The 12,801-nt window shown below is 40.9% G+C and overlaps 1 protein-coding gene across 4 annotated transcripts in view; it reads left to right on the plus strand.

Annotated features, from left to right (window-relative positions):
• Positions 1–12,801, plus strand: part of FMN1 (formin 1) — a 447,127-nt gene that overhangs the window by 10,750 nt on the left and 423,576 nt on the right. For 2 of the 4 annotated variants that reach the window (XM_059056125.2, XM_067028908.1), the window contains exon 3: positions 4,843–4,907. The exons of 1 other annotated variant lie outside the window; for it this stretch is intronic. The gene's annotated coding sequence lies outside the window, so the exon portion shown is untranslated. Of the gene's footprint in view, positions 1–4,842; positions 4,908–7,474; positions 7,498–12,801 lie in introns of all 4 variants that reach the window. One more of the 4 variants, XM_067028906.1, reaches the window with a different exon arrangement.

Consider the following 12,801-nt stretch of genomic DNA (forward strand, 5'->3'; position numbering starts at 1 on the left):
GCTTGAAAAATGCCAACCCACATTTTGACAGAATGCAATAGGATTTAAAGCACTTTGCAAATATAGTTTTTATGAAAAATTTCTTCCTTCCTTTATTAAAGAAAAAACCCTATAGGCTACAAGCTGTCATTTAAGGAAGACATTTCCAAAAAGTAAGCGAAACAAAAATGTATTTTCTTTTCTCTAAATTGGAATTGACAGTGATTAACGGTTTCACAACCAGGTGCTTCACTGAATTGAAAAAATGCTCTTTGATATTAACATAATCATACAAAACCCAGGGAATACTGAATTGCACTGTCTCTAAATTTCTAAGCTATAAGAAACTGAGTAGATTCCTTGAGTTATTTTAGGGAATAAACCAGAATCCCAACTCTTCCCCCGCAAGCCTTTAGAAATGAAAAAAATGTTACCATAGCACATTCTGTTAAACCTAAACAGCTCAGATATTTTATCCACCACGCTCCACAACACTCATATAATCTAGTCCCTTTCACAACTCTGTGACCCTTTGTGTATTTTAGATTATTATTCTTAACTAGAGGGTAAGAACTGGGTTATTCTAGTTTATCATTTACCATAGCCAGCAGATGTTGACATTCAGTAATCATGTCTTAAACAAGAAGGGACAAGGAAAGCTACTTAGTTTGAAATCCTGGTCTTAAAGACTCCATCAGACATAGTCTGACATCATGAAGCTTTTCATAATCTCTTTCATAATCTCTTACTCTTCATGTAAAAACCTTTGAAGATGTAAACACATATATAACCATTCATTAGCTCTCTACTCTGTTTATTTAAGTGGATTACATTTATAAAGAGCATTCAAAAGAATCCAGTCTTTTCGCTTTGCAAATTGGATTCTCAAGTCATTTTAAAGACACCATTTCCAAAATAAGTGAAGAACATGCTTTCTACCTATTTTAGAGTCTAACTTAAAAGGAAAGAAACATAATCATGAACACAGACTCTGATGTACAAATCTTTTAAAACTCATTTTTGGAAATGTAAAAAATACAAAAGGTACCAAGAAGAAGATAACAATGATCCATATTCCCACCAGGAAGAATTAACTACACTCAGTATATTCTCTCCCCCTGTTTTAGGAAACACACTAAAAAATATATATGTTGATTATTAAGATTTCAAATAAGGCAGAAAGTTACAAAGATGACAGTTTTAAAAACTCATCTCCAATATTATAATTCCCATCATTAACCTTAGTGAATATCATTTCAGACATCTATCTATCTATTGACCTATCTATCTATTTAGGTAAAATACTTTTATAAAGATGAATAGAGATGCTATTTATAGCAAAATGATTAATTTAAAAATTTTTTCAAGCAATTAAAAGAAACAGTTGAAACTAAAGAATGGTCAAGCTTCAAATAAGTTTACCCCTTTTCAAAATACATTATTTCTTTAAAAAAATTTCTCTATGGCTAAAGTATCATGAAAACTATTCAGAAATTGGAGTCCTTGTTATTAATTATATTACTGTTTATATGTGCTTTCTTCCTCAGACAGTATCAATTGACTTCCTTTTTTGAAAGGTTAACACTTCTGAAAGTTCCTCCCTTCCTCACCTCCAGAGTGTTATTAGATGTTATTATTATATCTATATTGTTCAGGTTATATATTCCATTTTGCTATGGGAATGTATTTTGAGAGTTGTTTTGTGCTTAAATGATTGAATGCATACAGCCTCTGAGAGTGATATCTTTCTTTTTTTCTTTTTAAAATTTATTTATTTATTTTTTGGTTGCTTTGGGTCTTCATTGCTGCATGCAGGCCTTCTCTAGTTGTGGCGAGCGGGGGCTACTCCTCATTGTGGTACATGGGCTTCTCATTGCGGTGGCTTCTCTTGTAGCAGAGCATGAGCTCTAGTAGTTGTGGCACACGGGCTTAGTTGCTCCGCGGCATGTGGGATCTTCCTGGACCACGGATCAAACCCGTGTCCCCTGCATTGGCAGGCGGATTCTTAACCACTGTGCCACCAGGGAAGTCCTGGGAGTGATATCTTTGTGCTTTACTTTTAGTTATTTTATCTACTGTCTGATAAACGACACCCACTAACTGGACACAATCATTCATTATCCCCAGTACTTAGGGTCTCCAAAGCTGTGTAAACCATTATCACTCATCACCAAAAAGTTGTTGAGTATCATTTGTGGTAGGCATTGCTGAATGCTGAAAATTCAGGGTTCAAGAGCCCATATTCCCTGCCCTCAAGAATTGAGAGCAACCAAAGTATTTTAAAGTCCTAGTGTGTTGGCTCCTTGAAAGTGCTTCTATTACTTCTTTAACCTCAGAGCCCATCCTATGGCCTGGTATTCCATAGGCCCGCAGTTGATACTTGTTCAGTTAAATGGGCCTTTATGTGCCAGAAACTGTGGTGAGTTAAAAGTTATATCTAATATTGTCTTGACAACAAATCTAGTAGGTAGGAATTTATTGTCTCCATTTTATAGATGAGGAAGCTGAGTCACAGTCAGTAATACCCCAAAGTTATACAACAGGATTTAATTGTAAAACTCATTCTTTTTTCATGACACCTGGTCATTTATGTTGGAAATCATAGAGGAAAGAGGCATATGAACTACTGATTATAATACAGTGGGATGAGTAATATAATAGTGTATATACAGTCCAGAGGTTAAGAGGCTGCTTGGTGGTGAATCTCCACTCTACCATCTGTTTGCTATATGACATTGAGCAAGCTCCTTCCCTTCTCTAAGCCTCTGTTTCCTATCTGTAAAATGGGATTAAGAGTGGGAATATTAAATAAAATGATTCAGGTAAAATGTATAGTGTAATACTTGCTACAAGTGCTTGAGAAAGAGTAGCCTTTCATATTATGTTTACAAAGTGCTCTGGAAGCTCAAAGGAATGAATCATTTTTTTTTTCCCCTGGATTTTCAGGGGAGGCGACACTTGTGCTTGGGTGTGCTGGCAGCATAGGAATTCATTGGGGGTAGACGGAGTCTTGGAAGAAAGAGAAACATTAAACATAGGACTGGAGATCCTGCCGAGTATTTGCATTACCTTATTCAATTCCTGAAACTTCCTCCCTTCACTTGTACATCTCAGGAGTGTCCAAATAGGAGTATCTGTGTTTAGAAAGGCTGACTTACAAATAGTCCATTGTATCTTACTGGACCATCTTCCCATTGAGAAGGTGAATTAGTCAGTGTCTGTACAGCTCTGAGGAAATGTGAGGTGACAGGGAAGTTTTAGGGCTATTGGTCCAGGAGGCCAGGGGCCATTCCAGGCCAACTTAAGAGCACCTGTTGGTCCTCAGAAGAAGCCTGCCACCTGTCTGATATTCCAGAACAGTGTTTCTCCGCCTTGTTTTCATTGTCCTTCTCCTTTAGACTTTTCTCTAATTGCTCTCTCCACCCCTGCCATGACATGTTAATAGCACAGATAACTGCATATCTGGTTATATATTAGTATGTGTTCATCCCTACTTCATACATAAAAAGAGTGAGAGTTTTGACCCTCTCCCCAAGAACCCACTTGTGTGAAACAGACTTCAGAGGGCCTTCTCAGGTAAGCTGCTGGTCTGGAGCTGACCCTGAACTTGAAGGCTCTAACTGCTGTATTTTTCATTATGCTTTCAGTTGTACTTCCGCAGCGATCCCTATGGCACCAGCTTCCCAACGTGTCTCTCTCTCTACTTCCTCGCGTGCCCTTTCACAGTCAATTTTCCATATAGCAGCTCGGGTGACCTTTTAAAAATGTAATCAGATCACGTCTGTCCTCTGCTTAAAATTCTCACATACCTTCCCATTGGACTAAGAATAAAATATGGACTCTATATCACGGCCCCCAAAGTCTACCTGATCTGTTCCAGCCTCGCACTCCAGTCTCCGAGTGTGGGGGAGGATGCTCACGGACAGACAGAAGCCAACAGGCAGAAGGTCACGGGGTTTTGCAGCAAGGAGCTCTCAGGGTGTGGGGATGACCGCTGAGAGGGTGTGCGTGAGGATATGGGCGAGCAGGAACAGCAGTGGCTACCACGCTGGAGGGCACAGAGAAGGGGATTTGTGTGCTCATCAAAGTCAGGAAAGACTTCTCTGAACAAGTGACAGTGATGGAACCACGATATGAGAGATGATTATGCATTAACTGGGTGAAAGAGGGATGGCATTCATGGTCTGAACAGAGGGAACAGCATGTGCAGAGGCCACGGGAGGGAGTGGGCGGCACGTGAGCCACTGGAAGGGAACTGTGGCTGCAGCAGGATAGGAAATGATGCTGCAGAAACAGGTGGGGTCCTCTTCACACTGGGCCTGTCCAGCCATGTTAAGGGCTGCAGTCTGTCTTAAGAGCAAGATTGCCACTGAAGGGTTTTGACCGTGTGCCTAGTTGAGGAGGAGACAAGGTCAGATTTTGTTTTCAAAAGATTGCTCTGGTTGCAGTGTGAGCGTAGACTATTTGTGAGGCACTGCAGTGGGAGGGTGGCCAACTGGTGCTGGTTTTCCTGGGTACCTGGCTGGGTTTAGCACTGAAAGGCTTGTATCCAAGAAACTCCCCCATTCATGGGCAAGCCCACCCGGCTGGTCACCCAGTGCTGGGCAGTTAGTTGTTCAGGTGAGGGATAACGGGTGTCTCATGAAAGATGCAGGATCATCTCTTCCCTAGACTCACATCAGAAGAGAAAAGGTCAGCACCATGAATCCCTATTTCTGAAAGCCCCTTAGAATTGGCCTCCCCAAATATACAGGCAACACAGCAATACACACACACACACACACACACACACACACACACACACACACACACCCCTAATGTGCAAATTGCTTTAGGTAAGCCTCGATTATTTCTCCTATACAGGCTGAGTGGCATCACGTTTTTGACATCTCAAAGCCTGGAGCCTGCCCAAGAGAAGGTCAGTCTAGGTAAGAAGTGGAGCTCAGTCATTGCCGCACCCTGAACCTCTGCTTACTGTCAAGCTGTGCCCTTGCCCTGGGCTTCTACACCGTCTCTTCACCCCCAGCTTCCTGGTTGTAGCCTCGCTTTCCCATGCACGCTGTTAGCCCCCCAACCCCACTAAAGCTTGCTCTCTGACCATGCTGTACTGCAGAGCACTTTTGTGGTCCCCAGTTGCCCCCTAAAGAAAGCAAAGAGCTCCATGCTTAGATTTCAGAGCTGCTCCTCCCACCCCCTTATCTCACCCTTCCCACTTTCTTCTAGCCCCTGGAGGCAGAAGGTGTTTGTTACTAAACCATCCAAAAGAATTGAGGGAGGGATGTTGCTACTCCTACTCCCACTATAAATAGCTAACTGGGCCCACTATGTGCCAGGCACTGTTTTTAAACACTTTATATATGTAGTTATTAATATTTGTATTAATAAATGGATCACTCATTGGACAGACCTTTACTGAATACCCATGATTTTGTAGTTAATCGCTCAAGGATAGGACAAAGCCGGGAACAAACTCCTCTTTCATGGTGGTTATGTTCTACAGTATGTGGGGAGAGACTGAGTAATTGATGGATGTGTAATGTGGCAGATGGTAAGTTCCATGGGAGAGACGCATCTGGGTGAGGGCTGGAGAGTGACATTGGCCGTGGGCACTTTTTTGTGTCGAGTCACCTAGGAAGCCTTTTCATGAGTTGTCATTTGAGCAGACACCCGAAGGCAGCCAGAGACTGAGTCATAAAGATTCTGGAAAATTTCAGGCAAAAGGAACAACTATATATATATATATATATATATATATATATATATATATATATATATATATATAAATACACACACACACACACACACACACACACAGAGTTTATGGTGGAATCCTGAAATCATACCTTTCATTCTTCTCTCAGGCACTAGTCAAGGTTTCATAAATTCATTTCCCCCTTTGTTTAAAATCTTGGAGCATCAAAAACAAAATCTCTTTTCTTCACTTTTTATATTTCCAACTGTCACTTTGATCTTTAATTTTGGTATTAATCTAGTCTTTTACTCTGTAATCTGACTTTTTGTATTTTTCATATTTTTCTCTCCTTGATACACATTTTAATGATGGAAAGCCAGGTTTGTTCCTGATAATGATTTTTTTGTCCACTTTAATTGTGTTTTTGGAAAGCAAAGCTCAAGCCATCATTGATCATTATCTGGCTACAAATAAAAATGTGCTTGAATTTCCAGGCAGAGACACAGGTTGGACCTATGTCTTCAGATAATGATACTTTATTCCACTATTTACTGAATATCTGCCATCTTTAAGGCATGTGTTGTAGGGAATACAAAGATGGTGATGATGACAGTCCCTTCCCTTAGAGAGCTTTTGATCAAACAGGAAAAATAAGTCACAGAAGGTTAATTGGCCATTAGAGGCAGGGTGAGTTGGGAGTCTATTCCTGGATAACGTGGGTCTGAATCACAAAATAATAATAACAATTACTTATATAGTGTCTACCAAGTATCAGACATTAGGTTCTCAATGCCAGTAGGTCTACCAGGTGTCATTATTACCTGTACTTTAAGGATGAGAAATTGAAGCACGTAGAGATTACATAGTTAAGGTTACCATGCTGAGTGGAAGAGCTGAGATTTGAACCAAGGCAGTATCAGTTCTAAAGCTGTGCTAAGGGAGGGATGCCTTGAAACTTAGAGCTATGAGGCAAGGAACCTAAGGACGTCTGAAGTCTGAGTTCATGGGCACCATTGTGATTAAGCCAAACATTCTAACAGAGAACGCCAAACAGATTTGAGCCCCAATGCAGGACATGGATACGTCCTAGTCTTGTAAGAGCCCGAGAAGGGCCTCAAGTTGAAGATTTTTGCCTTTGTGCATGGGCGGGGACCTCTTGAGCTGGTACATGTTAAATGCCGAATAAAGGGTTTGGATCAAAGGAGAAAAGGCTTTATAAGTGCTGGGTGGAGATATCACTGTGTCCTTGGTCTCACTCAAGCTAATAATGAATTTTCTTTTATATTAGAGGTGGAAATAATAAGCCTTGATTAATTCCTCTATTTTTCACCCATGTTAATTGTACATCCAGTCCTGCTTGTTTCCCACACTTCCCTTGCTTTCCTTCTGGTTCTTGCATGACTGAGGGGAGTTTGGTTTTTTCCCCCTACTTGTAAATTTCTTATGCTATTTCCTTTGCCTACTTCCACGCCTTACCGTCCTGTGGTATCTTTTGTCTCCAGAAGTCTAGGTTCTGATTCCACATGTGCCCTGAATTTATTCTACCTAGGAAAGTAATTTGGAGAGTGGGCTCCATTTCTCTGCAGGGGTATTATGAAATTGCATTGAAAATAGGGAGAATAAAACGCTATTTTACAGATGAAGACCCTGAGGTGAAGAGAGGTTTAAGTGACTTACAGAAGATCATTCTGTTAGCAACTGGCAAAGCTGGATTTGAGCCCAAGCCTTCTGACTGTGAATTCATTGTTTTTTCTTCGGTCTGCGCTGCCCGGGTGGAAACTCTCTCACATGACGATTGATCAGTCCTGGACCAGTTGTACCATGGGGTGAGTGCTCCATATTCTATGACTGAAAGAAAGAGGAATTAGTGAATGAGTGGTCTTCTGAATGAGGCTTGGTGTCCCTGGTCAGTCCTGTAAGGGATTTTCAGAGCTGGGGCTCTGGGGCAAACCATCTGGGTTCAAATCGCAGCTCAGCCACTTACCAGCTGTGAGACCTTAAGCAAATTACCTACCCTCTCTGTGCCTCAGTTTCTTCATTACAAGAACAGGGATAAATAATAGTACCTACCTCATAGAGTTTTTCACCTGTGTGAAAATAAATGTGTTAAAACAGATAAAGCCCTAAGAAGAGTGCCCAGCACATGGTGAGTGATCACTAAACAAGTAATTACCTATTTAATTAGCTATTTAATAGTAATTAGCTATTGAAAGAGCTAAAGCTATTTACCTTAGGTACCTAAAGCTTTTGCTTGAGAACCAAAGCTTACAAACACTCTTGGTACTCCTAAGTTGTGTCTTAGCTGCAGGCAGAAGCATTAGGATTTTGTCAGTGCTGGGAAGACCTCTGACCGAATCAATACTGCTTCTATTTAAGTGAAGCTGAATTCCCTAAATTGGCTCTACAGCCTGTCATTACCTTTGACAGGGCAAGCCTGCAAATAAAAATACTGTGTTGGCTAACTCATGTAGTCAAAAGCTGAATGATTTCTATCTGGTCATATTTTGAAAGTGACTTTTCTTAGGGACAGAAAAGAAAATATATTATGAATGAGGGGAAAGGAAGCAGAAGTAGGCTGGTTAGAGGTGCCAAAGACAAATTCTCTATCCAGAATAGTGTAGAGGAAAATGTCTGACATATAGCCGGCCTCCAAGGAATGATTTTTTAAATGGAAAATGTGCCATTTGTTTTGGGGACCCTCCAGCCAGGTAGTTCTTTCAAACCTCCCTCAGTGAAGTCCACTTATCTCTCACATCTGATCAGATAAATTGCTTATTTAAATAAGATTATACATGTGAGATTCTTTGAAAAAGTATAAGGCGCTGTGGGATTTTAAGGCACTGTAGCCTCAGCTCAATTCTGACAGTAATAAATAAACATTCCAACTGGGGCAGGACCTCTCATTTGAGGGGGATGCTATATGGGTAAGAATTTCTTGATGCTTTTGCCATCTATGGGAGAATATGGCTAAGTATGTGTGTGTGTGGGGGGTAGGCAGGTAGGTATTTCCAGGGCCTCTCTGCTTTGATGTGAACTAAATTTTGACCTCACTGGGGCCATACTTATCTTTTGGTTTCTAGTTCCCAGGCCAGCAGATATATAGCAAGCACTATGTGAAGTGTTCTAAGCGTAGCTTTTGAGGACTCATTTCTTCATTTAAAAACAAAGGAAAGAGGAGAAGATGTGGAAAAATAAGGGCTACCTGCCTTCTTGAATTTCTTATGAAAAGAAGTAATAAAAGAAGGAAATATAAAGCACTTAGAAGATTGAGGAATTTTCTTCTATAATGTCAATTCCCTCCCTAGAAATAACCTAGACAATCTCTATGATTGAGACTCTAGTTCTTAAAAAATAGTTCTTTCCTCTGAAAGGAATCTAGTTTTATTAGTTAAAGCAAGTATGTGGTAGGAAAACTTCTCTCCATCTGAAAGATCTGCTCAGTTTCACAGGCTCCTGATCTAGCCCCATGGGTTCATTCCCAGATTTTGAAACAGAAATCATGACACAATAGAACTGTTACAGTTTGCTTTTTGGTTTTTTTTGTGTGTGTGTGGTACGCGGGCCTCTCACTGTTGTGGCCTCTCCCGTTGCGGAGCACAGGCTCCGGACGCGCAGGCTCAGCGGCCATGGCTCACAGGCCCAGCAGCTCCGCGGCATGTGGGATCTTCCCGGACCGGGGCACGAACCTGCATCCCCTGCATTGGCAGGCGGACCCTCAACCACTGCGCCACCAGGGAAGCCCACAGTTTGCTTTTTGAAGCACTGCTGTGTGGAATGTGGAAATGTTTCTGATTGCCCAACCATTCTGTAAGTCCAAATATGGGTCAGTTAGCCATACACAGGGATGTTGCCATTGGTAACGTTCATATAGTATGAGAGTTGGGAACATGCAAAACTACATGATATTTGCTCATTTGATCTCATGCCTCACAGGAATCTAGATATACTAGATTGATCCCTCAAATACCAGTAGATCAAATTCTGGGTTTTATGGAATTCAGTGGTCTAATTAACTGAACCAAGAACATTTTAATGATTATTGGGATCTACTATTTCTGTTGGAAATGAAAATTTTATGATGTGGAATATTATGGAATATAGCTTAAAAGAGCAAAAACTCTTTGCCTTTCCAAGAAGAATATGTACCATAATATTCTTATGGTACATACACAAAAAAATATTACTAGCTCAGGATGGGAGTATTCTGAAGTCCAACTCATCCAAGTACCCAGTCGTCATGGAGGTAAAACCAAGAAGACCAGGTAATGGATTGAACTCTGAGAAGGGTTCATAATTAAGGAAGACTAATAGGTCTGTGGTACTGGATTTATAATGGTTTAACTTCCTCAGAATCTCTAGCAAATCGGCATCAACATGCACTTAAAAACGTCCAATTATAGCAAGCCTTCCAAAGAAACCCACTCCATTTGGATGACTTTGATTTTCCCTTCTTTTGGATCGGAGCCATATTTATCATTGAGTTTCTTCTCTTCCTTATCCTTTTCTGTATCATTTGCTTCTTCTTCGCCTATGTGGACTTAATAACCCAGCAATCACTTGTTTATGGGTTGAAGTGAGGCCACAATAATAACACCTTAATATGATGAATCGTAGTTTTTCCTGTTTACATAGGACTTCTTCCAGCTCTTAAAACATCCCCAGTTATTTCCTGGAGCCTCGTATGTGCTCAGCCATCAGACTAGTCATACTGTCCCACAGCCTTGTCCTTGCTGCACCTTGTCCTGGCCTCTTCTGCTGGTCCCCTCTGTTAAAACGACACCCTGCTGAGCAAAACAGGCTTCTGTGATGGCCTTCTGGAGTTCTCAGGGCACCGAAGGAGATGGTGCATGGGAAAGAATGGCTCCTTTTCCAGCCCTGGCCATGCTCTCTCACCTGGGCCCTGAAGCAGCACTGCTTGGTTTCATAGTCTTACAAAGTCTTTTATGAACACAAAGGATTTTCCTACCTCCTTTCCTCTGTGGGTCAGATATTGTCCCTTTCTGTCTGTTGTCCTCATCTTTCTCTCCCTCTCCTCCTGTCCCTTACCTACAATTTCCCCTCTCTCTCCAGATTCCTATAACTAAATATGTCCCCTTCATTCCTCTTGTCCCTCTGAGCCCCCAAACTTCTTCTGTATATCCACTCATATAATAAACTCATGAGAGATTCCTGGTCCGTCATTTCATTAAAAGGTGGACTGGATGTCCCAGGCCAGCTGCAGGTTGGTCACGCTGCTACACGACAGCTTTAGACTGATGTTCTTCAGCTGCTCCATCATTTTCCTGTGGGATGTGTGGTGTTGCTCTTTTATTGGAAGATCTCTGGGAAGGTCATCCTTGTACTAACTGCATTATTTCAGTGATATGGCTCCCCGCACCCACCCTATTCTCTTCCCCCTCGAAGTCACATTCTTTCATTCTCCATCCTTTATGTTTTCCTCCAGCTTTATTGAAATGATTTGCTTTCTCTTTTCCATTTCCCAACGTTTAAAATCCTTTCTAATAAGCTAGAGTATTGAGAGCCGGTCTTCAAGCCCCTCCTACTCGAATTTTCTGTACTGAAAGGACTGTGGACTTTGGGGTTACACTGACCTTGTGTTGAAGCCCAATTCTACCACCTCCTTCTATGAACTTCATTTATTCTGATGTATAAAATGAAAATAACAACCTTATGAGGCAGAAGATAATTGCCAGAGTTAAATGAGGTAACAAAGGCAGACTTTCTAACTCAGTGTCAAACCACATAACCAGTGTCAGTCAGTCTCCTCTCCTTCCCTTTTCCTTCCCATCGCTCGGTGACCAGTTGCATTTTGTTGTACACTGGCTGTGGTCCATCACTACATGCTAATCCTCATAACACTCCTGCGATATGTGGTGTGCTTTCCTCATCTTGCCATCCTGCTTCCAGGCTACTAAGTAGCCTCTGCATCAAGTTCGCCATGGAACCTCGAGTTAGTACGTGCGCTGATCATTTAGTCATAAATCCATATGTTCCACCTCTTTGTACCTTAGTAGTGGTGTCAGATTTTCACTGATACTGTAAAATCTGTGAGCACCTTAGATACATCATACGTGTCTCCCATTTGAATCATTGTGTTTTGCACACTATACATATCCATGCACACACAGTTGTATAAATGACCACCTTTCTAACCGCATTTGTGAATGTGTTCCTTGTACAGATTTTACTGAAACACCTTAGAATTGAAGAAGAACTAACTGTAGTTATGGTTATAAGAGTGACATTTTGGGTCTTTGGAATGCAGTTGCAACTGAAGAAAAGGAATGGGGAAATGTTGCGTCCTGTCTCCCAACATCAAGATTTAAGAAAATCCTGTAGTTCATTTTCCCTTCATTAATAATTAGATTCCAAGACCCATTGGTGGAATTAAATTTACATGCCCAGAAGTTATTTATATTGTAAAATGTTGGGATTTCATGTTCCAAAACATGCTTTTTAGAAGAATAACTCTAATGCTGTAAATCCATTTGTCTCAAATAGGCCCCCAGTGCAGCCAGCGGATATTTCTCATGATGATGTCAAACCCAAGAAGGATTTTCTTGGTAAATGCTGATATTCTTATCCATACAGAATTCCCCCAACTGGGAAATTGATTTATCATGCAAGTACATGCCCACTTTAGAGAACATTTTTACTTAATCTGATGACAAAAGAGTATTTAATAGTGTGCTCCCTGGTGGCCTCATCTGATTCACAGATTTACTCTGCAATTTGTGAGATAGAAATTTGGGCTAATTGCAACTTTTTATAAAAGGCTACACAAAAAAAATTATGGAACTCCAGGCCTTTGTGTCCTTCTGATTCTACATTCTTATTACCATCACAGACCTACTTGCTGTGCTTATTATATATTTGCTTTTATTTCAAATTGTTTTTGAAACTTGTCACAGACAACGTAAACTCTTCCTGACATCAGAACTGTGTTCAGAGTCCTTCAGTTCCCAGGGGTTCCCTTGTGTGCTGGTAAGGCGGAGGGATCTATCACTCTTTCTGTTAGATAGAAAGTAGTGAAATTGAGAGATCTCTTGTTTTCTTCATGAAGACTATAATTTTATGATTTTCTATGTATTCCTACAATGTCACAATGTTGGAAGGAAGGCACTAAGCTA

The sequence above is a fragment of the Kogia breviceps genome, chromosome 3 (genome assembly GCF_026419965.1).
Source record: "Kogia breviceps isolate mKogBre1 chromosome 3, mKogBre1 haplotype 1, whole genome shotgun sequence".
Lineage (NCBI taxonomy): Eukaryota > Metazoa > Chordata > Mammalia > Artiodactyla > Physeteridae > Kogia > Kogia breviceps.